General features: G+C 48.3%; 1 protein-coding gene across 4 annotated transcripts in view; it reads right to left on the bottom strand.

Annotated features, from left to right (window-relative positions):
* SLC2A9 (solute carrier family 2 member 9) overlaps positions 1-11,970 on the bottom strand; it is a 231,717-nt gene extending 219,747 nt beyond the window's left edge. The window contains exons 1-2 of one of the 4 annotated variants that reach the window (XM_070506228.1): positions 11,604-11,970; positions 3,876-3,984 (exon numbers count right to left, since the gene is read on the bottom strand). The gene's annotated coding sequence lies outside the window, so the exon portion shown is untranslated. The remainder of the gene's footprint in view (positions 1-3,875; positions 3,985-11,603) is intronic. The other 3 variants (XM_044767825.2, XM_070506230.1, XM_044767826.2) reach the window with 3 other exon arrangements.
* Positions 11,971-12,719: the final 749 nt, after the last annotated feature.

Genomic DNA, 12,719 nt, shown 5'->3' with positions numbered 1-12,719 from the left:
GGTGTCAGCCCTTCTCTGCTTCTCACTGTGACTTTGGTTATTGACTTTTGTAGGTCAAGGCAAAAATCAACAAACCTAGTGCTTCCCCGGTATTTGGTGAAACACCCGGCAGGGTATTTTTTACTAGAACCGAAAACCAGACTAATTGTTCTAAATACAGGCTTTTTTTTTGCTTGGAAGCAGAAAGAGACACGCAATGAGACCTGGCTGATGCGGCACGCTGGGGAAGGGAGGCAGCCCAGAGGACTGCAGAATCTGCAGATGTCTGACTAACTTTGAATAAAAACCACTAGTGACATGCCATTTCCTTTTTGCCAAGATGAGAGTCCTCCCTTCATAAATATCAGTAAGGAAATGATTGTGATGAATAGGCCCTGCGGTTTACAACAGGCGTATCCATCTTACTCAGTGGGTGCAGCCAAAGTGCTTGGGAAATAAACCGATGATTATAAACCACACATGAAAAAGTCAGGAAGGTAACAGACATTTCTCCAAAGATGATATACAGATGGCCAATAGGCACATGAAAAGATGTTCAACATCGCTAATCATTAAGGAAATGGGAATCAAAACTACACTAGGATATCATCTTATATCTGTTAAAATGGCTATAATCACCAAAACAAAAAACAACAAATGTTGGGGAGATTGTGGAGAAAAGGGAACTCTCACACACTGCCGGTAGGAATGCAAACTGATGCAGCTGCTGTGGAAAACAGTACAGAGATTTCTCAAAAAACTAAAAATAGAAATACCTTATGATCCAGCTATCCCACTACTGGGTATTTATCCAAAGAACTTGAAATCAACAATTCAAAGAGACTTATGCACCCCTATGTTCACTGCAGCATTCTTCACAATAGCCAAGATGTGGAAACAACCCAAGTGCCCATCGACTGATGAATGGATAAAGAAGATATGGTGTATATATACAATGGAATGCTAGTCAGCCATAAAAAAAGACAATATCATCCCATTCACAACAACATGGATGGACCTTGAGGGTATTATGTTAAGTGAAACAAGCCAGACAGAGAAAGACAAACACTATATGATTTCACTCGTATGTGGTACATAAACAAACACATCACAAAGAAAACAGTTCAGTGGTTACCAGGGGGAAGCGGGTTGGGGGGTGGGCACAAAGGGTGAAGAGGAGCACTTATGTGGTCACAGACAGATGATAACGTACAACTGAAATTTCACAATGTTGTAACTACTATGACCTCAATCAAAAAGAAAAAAAAGTCAGGAAGGAAACACGAAAAAACGTTCACAGTAGTTTCCAGAAATGTGTTGGTTCTGTTTCCCTCTGCTTTTCTAATCTTTTCAGTTTTCCTAATCATGAAAACACATTATTTTGAAGTAGAAATTAAACTTTATTTTAAAACAAGTGCTTACAATGATTTGCAGCTTTCAAATGATCTTCCAATTCAACACAAAGCAGCTTCCACTCTATTTGCTGGCCAAGCCTTTGGAAATCGTGTGCATAGTTTTATTTGACATCATGTGCGCAGACAGGCTTTATGATATATATATTTAAAAACTTTTATTTAATTAAATACTTTCAATACTAAATAATTAAATACTTTATTTAAAAATAGGCACACGTTTTTATGAGATAGCTATATAAAAAGACACACTCCAGCTCAGTCTTTGGGCAGGAATATCCCAAGTCCAGATGGGGAGTTTTCGGTGAAGAAAGCTCACTGTCAGTGCTGTGGCATGTTTTCACATCTCAATAATTATTAACAGATTCCATGTTGCTGGCTCCCACAGGCGTGTTTAATTTATGGCTCAGAAGACTCTTGAACTCCTGGCTTGCATCATCATTTGTCTTTTGAACTATTTCAAATAGGGAAATGTTGATATCTCAGAATCTTCCAGTTCAAAGTGGTTCCACTTTGAACCTGCCTCATGACCTCCATCTGAATTACCTGCCATCCCAACAGAAGCAAGTGCCCCATCCAGTGTAGGGAGCAATGATGGGCATGCTTCTTTCCCTCAAACAGTATCTTTTCATACAGACTCTTATTTAATTTTCAGAGCAACATGGTGAGCTCTGACATTCAGGGTTTACGTTTTTATGAGTTGAATTGTGTCTTCCGAGAAAGATAGATGGAAGCCCTAACCCCTGGTACCTATGAACGCGACCTTATTTGGAAATGAGGTCTTTGCAGGTGTAATCGCATTAAAATGAGGTCATTAGGGTGGGCCCTAATCCAGTAGGACAGGCGTCCTTACAAGAAGTAGAGACAGACACGCACAGAGAGAAGGCGTGTGACAATAGAGGCAGAGGTTGGAGTGATGCAGCCACAAGCCAAGGGACGCCAAGGATTGCCAGCCACCACCAGAAGCTGAAGAGGCAGGAAGGATGCTACACAGAGTCTCTATCCAGAGGGAGCGTGGCCCTGCTGGCACCTTGATCTCAGACTCCAGCTTCCAGAACTGTGAGAGAATAACTTTCTGTTGTTGGTGGTACTTTGCTATGGCAGCCCTGGGACACTGATCCAGTACTCTTTCAGCTTGACCATTTCTGACTATTCTTGTCCCTTTGTCACTTTAGCTTCTCCCAAGGTCACCACCCCTCACTTTTCTCCATAGTCTCTTCATCTAAGTCAGATTCCAGCTTTTAACTTATCGTCCATACCAATATCCTAAACTTTCTCCTCCCCTTCCTTCTTCATACCTCTCGGCCAGACCCCCAAGCCTGGGTGGTCGTAACTCTACACTTTCTCTTCTGCCGGGTGGACAGGCCAGCACAGCAGGTGGGTTCCATTGCACACACGTGGCACCGTGCTCAGAAGGAGGCCATGCTGCTGGCATCTCACTCTCCACAAAGTGTTTTCCAAGCCTCCTTTATTTTTCTTCATCCTCTACCCTCCACATCTACTCCTGGCTCTCAGCAGGCGGCCGTCACGGATGCTATTGATGTCACACCAACGGCCCCTTGTTAGCCAGCGCAGCACCCATCCTCTAGCCACGGTGAGAGTTGCTGATAAAATCTCACCGCTGCTCCTTTCTCTACAGAACTTTCCTCAGGCAACAGGAGCACCTTGCCTGGCAGGACACCAACCCCCAGACTCAGCCAGTGACTATCTGATACAGGGTACAAACAGCAGGCCTCCTTGCCTTAAGGTGGAATAGCAAGTGGATAGAGCAATGATTCCCTCATTTAACCCCCCAAAGAGTTCACGGCCAATTACTCAAGTAACCATACATGAGAGGAAATTAGCAATCAAGCATTTCAAGGGCTGTTACAGGGTCTGGGGTGACACTGATATCCAGGGACCCAAAACATCGTCATGGCCCCCCATTAGCATAATCCATTCGGGAATCAGGTAGTCAATATAGTTCTGGCCCAGGTATGTCGCACTGTGGTGCACTGAGTCAACAACCCACCCTGTGGTGATTTCCCTGGTTCATTAACGTTTTTAGGAGAGACACACTGAGTCACTGGAATAACTCTCACACTGGCTTTCTGACCTGCAGAGTAAGAGTTATTGTATAACAAAGGCCAATCTGAAGCCCCAGAACGTCCTTCCTGCCAAGACAGTAAATGAGAAACAATACTACATCCCGGGGGAACGGCAGAGATCAGTGCCGCCCTCAGAGTCTTGGAGCTTCCAGGAGCGTGATCCCCATCATATCCCCATTTGATTCACAGTCTGACCCTACAAAAACCACATGGAGCACAGCAGGAGACCCCAGAACTGTAGAAACTTAACCCAGTAGTAGCCTCACCTGCAGCTGCTGCCCGATGTGGCATGTTTTCGAGCGCAGATTGTCACACTCTAGGGATGTGGAACGCAGCTGTCAACTGGCAACTGGATTGTTTCCCGTGCTGATCAGAAAGGAGGATCAGAGCAGCTCACCTTCACGTGGGACAAACACGGTACGCATTCACAGTCTTGCTCCAGTGCGCACACACTCTTTTGCTCTCTATCATGATGTGGTCTGAAGGGACTTGGGCATCTGGACATCCTACAGGACATAGTTACATTTACCATGTTGATGGCATTGTGTTATATACACTTGAAACGCATGAAGCAGTAATGTTCTGCTTGCCTTGGTACAGCATCTTCATTCCAGAAGGTGGGAGATAAAGCTTACAGCGATGCAGGGGCCTGGCACGTCCGTGAAGCTCTTAGGGGTTCACTGGTCTAGGGCATGCCAGTCTATCCCCCACTCCCTCTTGAAAAGAAGTACAACCTATGACAGGCCTCTCCAGGCTTGAGAGGCGCATAGTCCACACTTAGGGATAAGACCTCTATTTGTTTACCAGATGTGGAAGGTTCGCGTGGGACCCAAAGGAGGGAGGGGCTGTGCAGCAGGCCCAGGTTGAGGCATAAGCAGCCTTGACCCTGGGCCGAATCGCCCGGCAGACCCCACAGAACCACGGGCATCTGTGGAGAAAGATGGCAGACAGAACTTCTGGCAGGCCCCAGGAGGGGAGTCACAGTGCAGGCCACCAAGAGTCTAGAGCAAGGCCATGCCATCTGCAGCAGAGAACTGCACACTGTTTGAAACCAGCTGCTGGTATGCTGCTGGGCCCTGGGAGAAAGTGGGCGTCTGAACATGAGACATCAATGCCACTCATGACCTTGGCATTTTCTAAGGTTGGGCAGGGTCTGCAGGAAGTGGTACATACGGGAGTGAAGGGCCAGAAAACACAAGCAAACTGCATGAACAGGGGGCCCATACCCCAGGGTACCTGCCTCTGTTGCACTGATGCTTCTCTCTTAGCTGATGCTTCTCCCCTCAGTTGATGCTTCTCCCTCAGCTGATGCTTCTCCCTCAGCTCATATCCTTCACCTGGCGGGGAATCCCCTTTGACCAGCTGTCTTAGTCTGCTCAGGCTGCCATAACAGAAGGACATAGATGGGGAGGGGCTTAACAACAGAAATTTGTTTTCTCACAGCTCTGGAGGCTGGAAAGTCCAGGACCAAGTTTCCAGTAGGGTTTAGTCTTTGGTGAGAGCTCTCTTCCTGGCTTGCAGATGCTGCCTTCTCTCCGTATCTTTGCATGGTGGAAAGAGAGAAGGGGCAAGCTCCGTGGTGCCTCTTCTTACGAGGACACCAGTCCCATCAGATTAGGCCCTCACCCTCATGACCTCATTTAACCTTAATTACTTCCACAAAGGCCCTACCTCCAGAAACAGTGACAGTGGGGTTAGAACTCTAACACACGAATCTGGAGGGACACAAACATTCAGTCCTTAAACCAGCTGACAGAGAAGGAGAGTAATCTGAGTGGGAAGCATGGATGGATCAGCTGGGTGTGGGTGCAAGCCAGAAACAGCCTACTGCTGACCTGCAGACCACTCAGAGGTGGCCTGAAACATACGGTTGGAGGAAGTCCTCCATGGCCAGAGCTTCAGGGGTGCCTCCAGCCATCCTCTTTGTGGCCCGAAGCAGAGGCACAGGGCACAGCACACACGGCTCTTTCTAGGCTGGCCCCAGCCTGACTCTCTGGCGTCATGTCTGCTGGCTCTCCACCACGCTACACACGCTGTTTCCTCACCCTTCTCTAAACATTACAGATCTTTTCCCAAGCTGTCCCTCTGCCTAGACACTTTCTCCCACTCGGAGAACGTTTATTCATCCTTCAAGACTCAATTCCAACGTCCTTTCCTCACCCTGCCCACACTTACAGAATTGGCGGGTCTCCCTCTGCTCGCCTGGCGTCGTCTACCCAATGTAAATCCTGGCGCTGTCATGCAGTGCTGCAGTTCACCACAAACGCCATTCCCTACCAGCTCACAAGGCATCCACAGGCTGACAGCTGTCAAATTTATCTGTCCGACCCAGAATGCTCCCCCAAGCTCCAGACCCGCATATCCAACTGCACACCTGACATACATTATCACCTGGGTGACTCACAGACCCTTGAGTTTCTCCCTCAAACTTTCCCCCATCCTTGGCCCCATAATTGCCCCGATGTCTCAGTAAGTAGCCCCACCAGCTTCCTTGGTTAGCTAGAAACTTCGGCAGTATTCTTGATTCCCTCTGCTTCCTTTTCAACCTCTTCGATGCGTCAGCAACTCTTACTGGTTCTAGATCCAAACTGTCTCCCACCTCCATCTCCTCTCTCTCTGGCTGCCACCTGGCTCTCAGCGCCTCCCTTGGAGGATCATCTCTCGATGGCATCCTGCAGCACATGGAGGACCCTCTGAGTGTCTGCCAGGCCCTCCCTTCATTCCCCATCCAGCCCCTCCTTTGTGTCCTTCCTAGCACTTGTCACTCTTCACAATCATTCTGTCTGCTGACATGGTGTTTGCTGCCTTCCCCAGGGGGGCGAAAACCTGCGTGTGTCTTGTTCACAGACACACACTAGCAGCCTGCACGGTGTCTGACTCATAGAAAGTGCTCAATAAAAGCTTAGTGACTTAGTGATGAAGGTGTCATTGAAGGCAGGCTGAGCTGTTCCTGGAGCAGGTTCTTGGGCAGCACGCAGACATGGACAGTACCAGCTTCCACCGTGGGATCAAGCACTTTTAGCCTGTGTTTCCAAACCAGGGTTAACAAAGTCAAACACAATCACAGTAAGTGCAGCGCCAGAGGGCAGAGGAAGGAAAGGCAACCCACTGGGTGAGGAGCCCCCACCTCTCCCTTCTGCACTGGCTTGAAGTCACTGGCGGCACTTTCCTCCTGGAAACTGGAGCAGTGCTGCGAGCAGAGCCGAGGTCCTCAGCCAGGAAATTACATCCTGATTTCTTGTGTGCAAATCGTCTACTCTGGAGCCCCAGGGAGGATGTGCAGGGGGAACTCGCCCCGTCACCCCATCTAGTTGACGTCTGACAACATTTAATTAAGGACATCTCCTCAGCAGCATCCACCTTCGCTCCCACAATGCTTCATTTTCACCCCTTTTCTTTTTCCATTTAAGTGCTCATGTGTAAAAATGGAAGAGGGCCTACTTCTTGGGGAAAAAGTTGAGAGGGCTCCAGAGAACCACGGTTCCATTTCTAAGGTCAGTGATAACGTTGGTCCTTGCTGTCTGCTGATGCTCTGTGTCTGCTGGAAACCACACTGCATTCCTCGCCTGGGTTTTGGTGGTGCAGGAAGGCAGGAAGACAGAGAAACAAAGAAATACAGTTTTAGAGTCTTGACCTCTCTTATCTGGCATTATTTTCTCCCAATTCTGATTTTTAACGTTTTGTTTAAAAGCCCATTTTGTTCTTTGAAGAGTCAAGTTAAAAAAGAAGACAGCTTTATTATAAAAAGCAGCTGCATAGGCTGAAACCCATGTGGGAGACTTGCCAAGTGGACATCATCTGGTTCTCTTCCTGTTTTCGTAGAGAAGAAATAAGGGAACTGAGGCGGGTGACTCAAGTCCATCGTCTGTGGTCATAAGAACTCAGTCCAAAGCCAGCTGTCCTCAGCCCCCGCGTTCCTGGGCCTTCAACGGGAAGGGAGGTCAGGGTTCTTGAGTGACTGCTATGTGCTGGACAAAGCGCTCATCTGAGCTTATTTCACTGAGTCCTCAATCGCCCTGCAAGGGCACCATGGAGAGCCCACAGCTGGGAAGGAGAGCTTGAGTGACATGCCAAGGGCACATAGCAAGGGCTGAGACGAGGTGAGATTCGAACTCAGATCTGTCTGGTTCCAAAGCCTGGGGGCTCTCCCTCATGTCCTTCCTCCCCGATTCAAGCACCTACATGCTCACATCTGCTCTGCCTGCGAAGGCCCGTGGCTCAATTTTCCAGGCCCCTTGTCAGTGTGCTGAGCTCAGCTCATTTGCCGGGGCCCAGGGTCTCAGCCCACCCTCTGCTCTTTCCTCTTAAAATGCAGTCAGCCCTCCAACATCCACTCCTTGGGGGTCCTCCAGCCATCCCAAAGGGCCTATGCACCAAACACAGCATCCCAGGTTTGTTCTGGGGCATTTGCATTGATCCCTAGAAGGAAGAGACATGTAATTCAACGGTAATGAAACTTTAATGACAATAACTTATTGATTTCTTTGCAGATGTTATACCTCATAATAACCCTAGAAGGGGAATGCTATTTTTATCCACACTTTACAATGAGAAAACTGAGGCCCAGAGCAGTTCAACGATCCTTCCAAAATGCAATGAGCAGTGAGCAGAGCAGAAGCCAAACCAGGCCAACAGCTCCACCTCACTGCACAGACTCCCAAAGTTCGAATGCCTAGAAGTATGGGCCCCAAATTCAGACAGCCAGGGTTTATATTCCAGATGTGTGACCTTGGGAAAGTTACTTAACCTCTCTAGTTTTCCGTTCCTTCATCTGTAAAGTGGAGATGCTAAACATCCTTCCTGCTTCACAGGGTCCCCATGAGGATTAACTGACACAGACATGTAAAGCCCTTAGAATAGTGCCTGATACGTGGGCTTCATAGATGTTAGCTGGTATTTTTCTTCTAAGAATTTTTGTTGCATGAAGCATCATAGGGGCTGGGGTAAGAATCTTAAGTGAAGTCAGAATTCTAGAAGGTCAAACTGACGCCTTCGGCCCACTCTCGCCAGACCCGTTTTTTTTCTGTAATGCCTCTTTTCTCTTGCTTTGATCTAGAAATGAAGAAGGGAGGAGTACAGAATGGAAGGAACAGCAATAGTGATGGGAAAGAAGGATTTCTCCAGTTCCACCTCTTCTTTCTCGTCATGAAGGGGGTGGAACTGCAATGTGGGTCTCAGCCTTGCTGTTTATAAGCGGCATGATCTTAATCCAGTTACTTAATCTCACGAGTTCCAGTTTATTCTTCTGGAAGGTGAGGAGAACAGTACCAGCTTCACTGGACTGATGGAAAATTGACTCTAACGACCTATGGAGAGCACTCCCCAAAGATGGTGGCCCAGAGGCCTGCAGCCATCCACCAGCACAGCGGCGAGCCTTCACTCACGTGACCCCTTGGGCCTGGCTGAGAGTTTGTTTGGGCTCACAGACCCAGGAGCAGAATTATTGGATCCTACATAATGAGTGTACTTAATTTGAGAAAGTTTGCATCACAATGTTCTCCCAGGCACGTTCCCACCTCCAATGGGGTCGGTCTCCACACCCACATCCCCAACAACATTGGGCATCACCTGCTGAAACGGTGTTGACATTAGAACTGGGATGACTGTGCCCCACCCAGAGGGCCTGTGCCTCACACACGAGGGCCTCGACTTGGCGAGTGAATCACTCGGCTCTCCCGGGGCGGCCCGGCTAACAGGGTGTTGGTTTCATCTGCACGTCTCTGGGAATTAGCTTCAGTGGACTCTCTTCAAAGACTTGCCCCAGCTTCCTGTTTCCGTGTCTGTGATCTGCCCATTAATTTCCTTTGCCACTGCTCCATTGCGCTTCCTGTCTTTCTTGGTGATTTTCAGAAGTTGCTTGTGCATTGTAGACATAATCCCACGTCAGTTTCAGATATTACAAATGCTTTCTTCCCATTTACCATCCATGAACTCGTCCTCGGTGTCCTTTCCTCCAGTAGACATCCTCCATTCTGACATGATCTAATTCATCAGCTCACTGAATGGATCCAGCTCCTCTGAATGGATTTCAGCTTGTCAGGATGCCTCTCATCAGAGAAGCCCCCAGAATGGAACAGAACACTCCGGATGTGGTCTGAGCAGTAAAGTGCGACTCCGTGTGACTGAACCTGGAATCTAACCGCAGAGCCGCCTCGCCATTGATCTGCATCACACACCAACTTGTGAGTTTCCATCCACCATTTCAGACTGTTGAGATCATGTTGGATTTTCATCCTGAAACTGCACAGAATTGTGTCGTCACAAAACGCTAACAATCATCCATGTTGTGTTTTGGTTGACGTCTTTGACAGGTCGAGACGAAGGACAGCACATTCCACTCCGTACCTTTCAGAGATCATACGATGCATGACAACAGTACCCTTACTTGCTGAGTGACCTTGAGCAAGTAATTCAACTTCTTTGAGCCTCCACTCTAGTATGGCAATGATAGCAGCACCTATGTCATCGGCTGCCTTGAGTAGCAAATGAGTTAATCCATGGAAAGCCGCTAGAACAGTGCCTCACATGTTAAAAGTGTGATAAAAGTGTTTGCTATGATTGTTGGTATTATCGTAGTGTCACCTCTATAGTGTTAGGAGATATTGAAATGGAGTCTCAAAGAGTTTAAATAACTCGTCCCAATCATACTGCTGGTGCCAGCAGAGCCAGGGCTGCATGCTCCTTCCTCGGACCCCACAGCCCATGCCACTTCCATTATGAGATGTCTAGGTGAGCTGAAATCTGCTTCTCTACCTGTCCCTCACTCGGCTTTGCTCTTGGTGTCTAAGGGCACAGAGAATCAAGGCTACCTCTGTTCCCCACCACAGGCATGCGAGCATTTGAAGAGAGTGCTCATGAACCCCTGCCCCAAATGACCTCTCCTCCAAGCCACGTGATCCTTTCCTTTAAAGAAGCCTTCTGGCCAAAGAGAAGTCACTGTTTGTCACACCCAGACACATTCTCCCTCCAGTCTTTGCCATTGGTGTCAGTCAGTGGTGCAGAGACAGGCCCACAGTGGCTCAGGCCAAGAGTCTAACCCTGCTCCATCGCTCACTACTTCTGTCACCTGACATTTAATCTGTCCCATGGGCTCTACTGCTAAAACGGATCCCACAGCTGCCCATTCCCATCGCTCCACCCTGAGCCGTCACCATCTTGCCCGCATCGCTGAGGCGCCTCCCCAACGGCTCTCCGTGCCTCACCCTTTCCACCCTGCAATCCAGTTGCCCTCAACGGTAAGATTGATCCTTTTAAATGTCAATCAGATCATGCTGTTACCCTTCCTAAAACCCTCCAGTGGTTTCCCATTTTCCTTAGCATTAAACTCAAACCACTTAGCCTACAATATTCCGCTGATCTGACCCCCATCGTTGTCATCAACGTCACCTCCCTCTGCTCTTCTCCTTTCACTTTCTCCAGCACCCCGGCTTCTCCCAGTTTCCTGAACATATATCCCATGGAACCAGCCATAAATTACAAGGCCTAAGTGGACATTCACACGCACCTCCAACCACGTGTCGCCCAGCCTGCTCCTGCACCTTCGGTCACACGTGTTTGTCACCCTGAGGTTGAGGCACAGTCATCTCAACACAACCCTCCCTCTCTGTTTGTCTTTGTCTTTAACATCATCCTGGAAACATGCTCTGGGATATAAGACACACAAGAGAGCAGAACCTCTGGGGTTTTTAAAAGACATTTAACTTGTTCAAACATGTTTTTATATCATCCAACTGGATTCACACAACCGCCTGAATTGTTTCAACATCCCCACTGACAGACAAAGGAACTGAAGTGTCATTTACTTGTTTATTATCTAATTCACTTTTGCCAGTTATTCATAAACTCTTTAATAGACCCTTCCTGAGGGCTGTCTGCAATTGGTGTTGTGTTGAGAACATCACACACATTACTGCTACCCCTGGATGCAGCCCAATTGCTCAGAAGTTAAAAGGCGAAGTCACACACATCTTAAAATCAGTACAATAAGATCATTCTTGGCAGAGAGAAGACCAGAACTCTGGCGTCCGATCCCTCCCCACTGGGCCCCCGGGGAGTTTATCGGATTGCTCCCGAGGTTTAAAACAACCGCAATCCGTGCAGCCACAAACACTAAACAGCTACTCACCACCTCGGGCGCCGCGCTCAGACTTGGTGCCAGAACTCCCTCTGCGAGACCTTCAGAGTTCAAGGCCGCTTAGGAACGTACTCAAGCTCCGCCTCCTGCCCGTGAAGTTCCCATTGGCTGGACTCCGGGTCCTGCCTCCGAGGCCTCACCGGTCCCTCGGGAACTTCCCTGAAGCTTCTTGGCCTTTTCAGTAATGTTACCCCGGACCCCGACTTGTTTTCCCCGTCCTGTTCGGTTCGCCTTGCTTCTTCAGGGCTCCTTCCTAATTTGAATGCAGTCCTCCCCCTTCCACCGGGTGTGAGGTAATTTCCTTGGTGACTAAGAGTTTCCCCGTCCTGACCCGGGGTTTTTCAACCTTGGCACTGCCGCATTTAAACCGGGTAACTCTGCGTTGTTTGCAGCATCCCCGCCCCCTCTGCCCGCTCGACGCCGGTACCAACCTCGCTTCCCCTCCCCATTCCCTCACTCCCCCCCCCCCATCATGACGACCAAAAATGTCTCCAGACACTGCTAAATCCGGGACAAAATCACCCCAGGGTTATTTCTCTTTGGGGGCAGGGGGTGGGAAGGTGAGGTGCGTGTACTTTTATTTTGTTAAATTGTTTGATTGAGGTCGCATTGGTTTATAACCTTGTGTAATTTCAGGTGTGCATTATTACAGATCCGTTTCTGTATGGACTGCATCATGCCCACCACCACTAGTCTGGTTTTATCCATCACCATACGTATGTCTCCTTTTACTCCTTTCCCCTATCTCCCACCCCCTTCCTCTCTGGTAACTGCTACTCTGGTCTCTTTATCGGTCTCAGCAGCGTCTCTTTGTCTTTTCCAATGCCGTGTTTACTCAGGCAAGGGAAACAAAAGAAAAAATAAACAAATGGGACTACATCAGACTAAAAAGCTTCTGCAAGGCAAAGGAAACCAGCAACAAAACGGAAAGACAACCCACCAACTGGGAGAAAATATTTGCAAATCATATGTCTGACAAGGGGTTAACTTCCAAAATATATAAGGAACTCATACAATTCAACAACAACAACAAAAAACAACCCAATCAAAAACTGGGCGAGGATATGAACAGACATTTTTCCAAAGAAGGTACACAGATGGCCAACA

The sequence above is a fragment of the Equus asinus genome, chromosome 3 (assembly GCF_041296235.1).
Source record: "Equus asinus isolate D_3611 breed Donkey chromosome 3, EquAss-T2T_v2, whole genome shotgun sequence".
Classification (NCBI taxonomy): Eukaryota; Metazoa; Chordata; class Mammalia; order Perissodactyla; family Equidae; genus Equus; species Equus asinus.
Note: the sequence above shows the minus strand (reverse complement) of the source record. Positions and strands in the feature narration are given on the sequence as shown.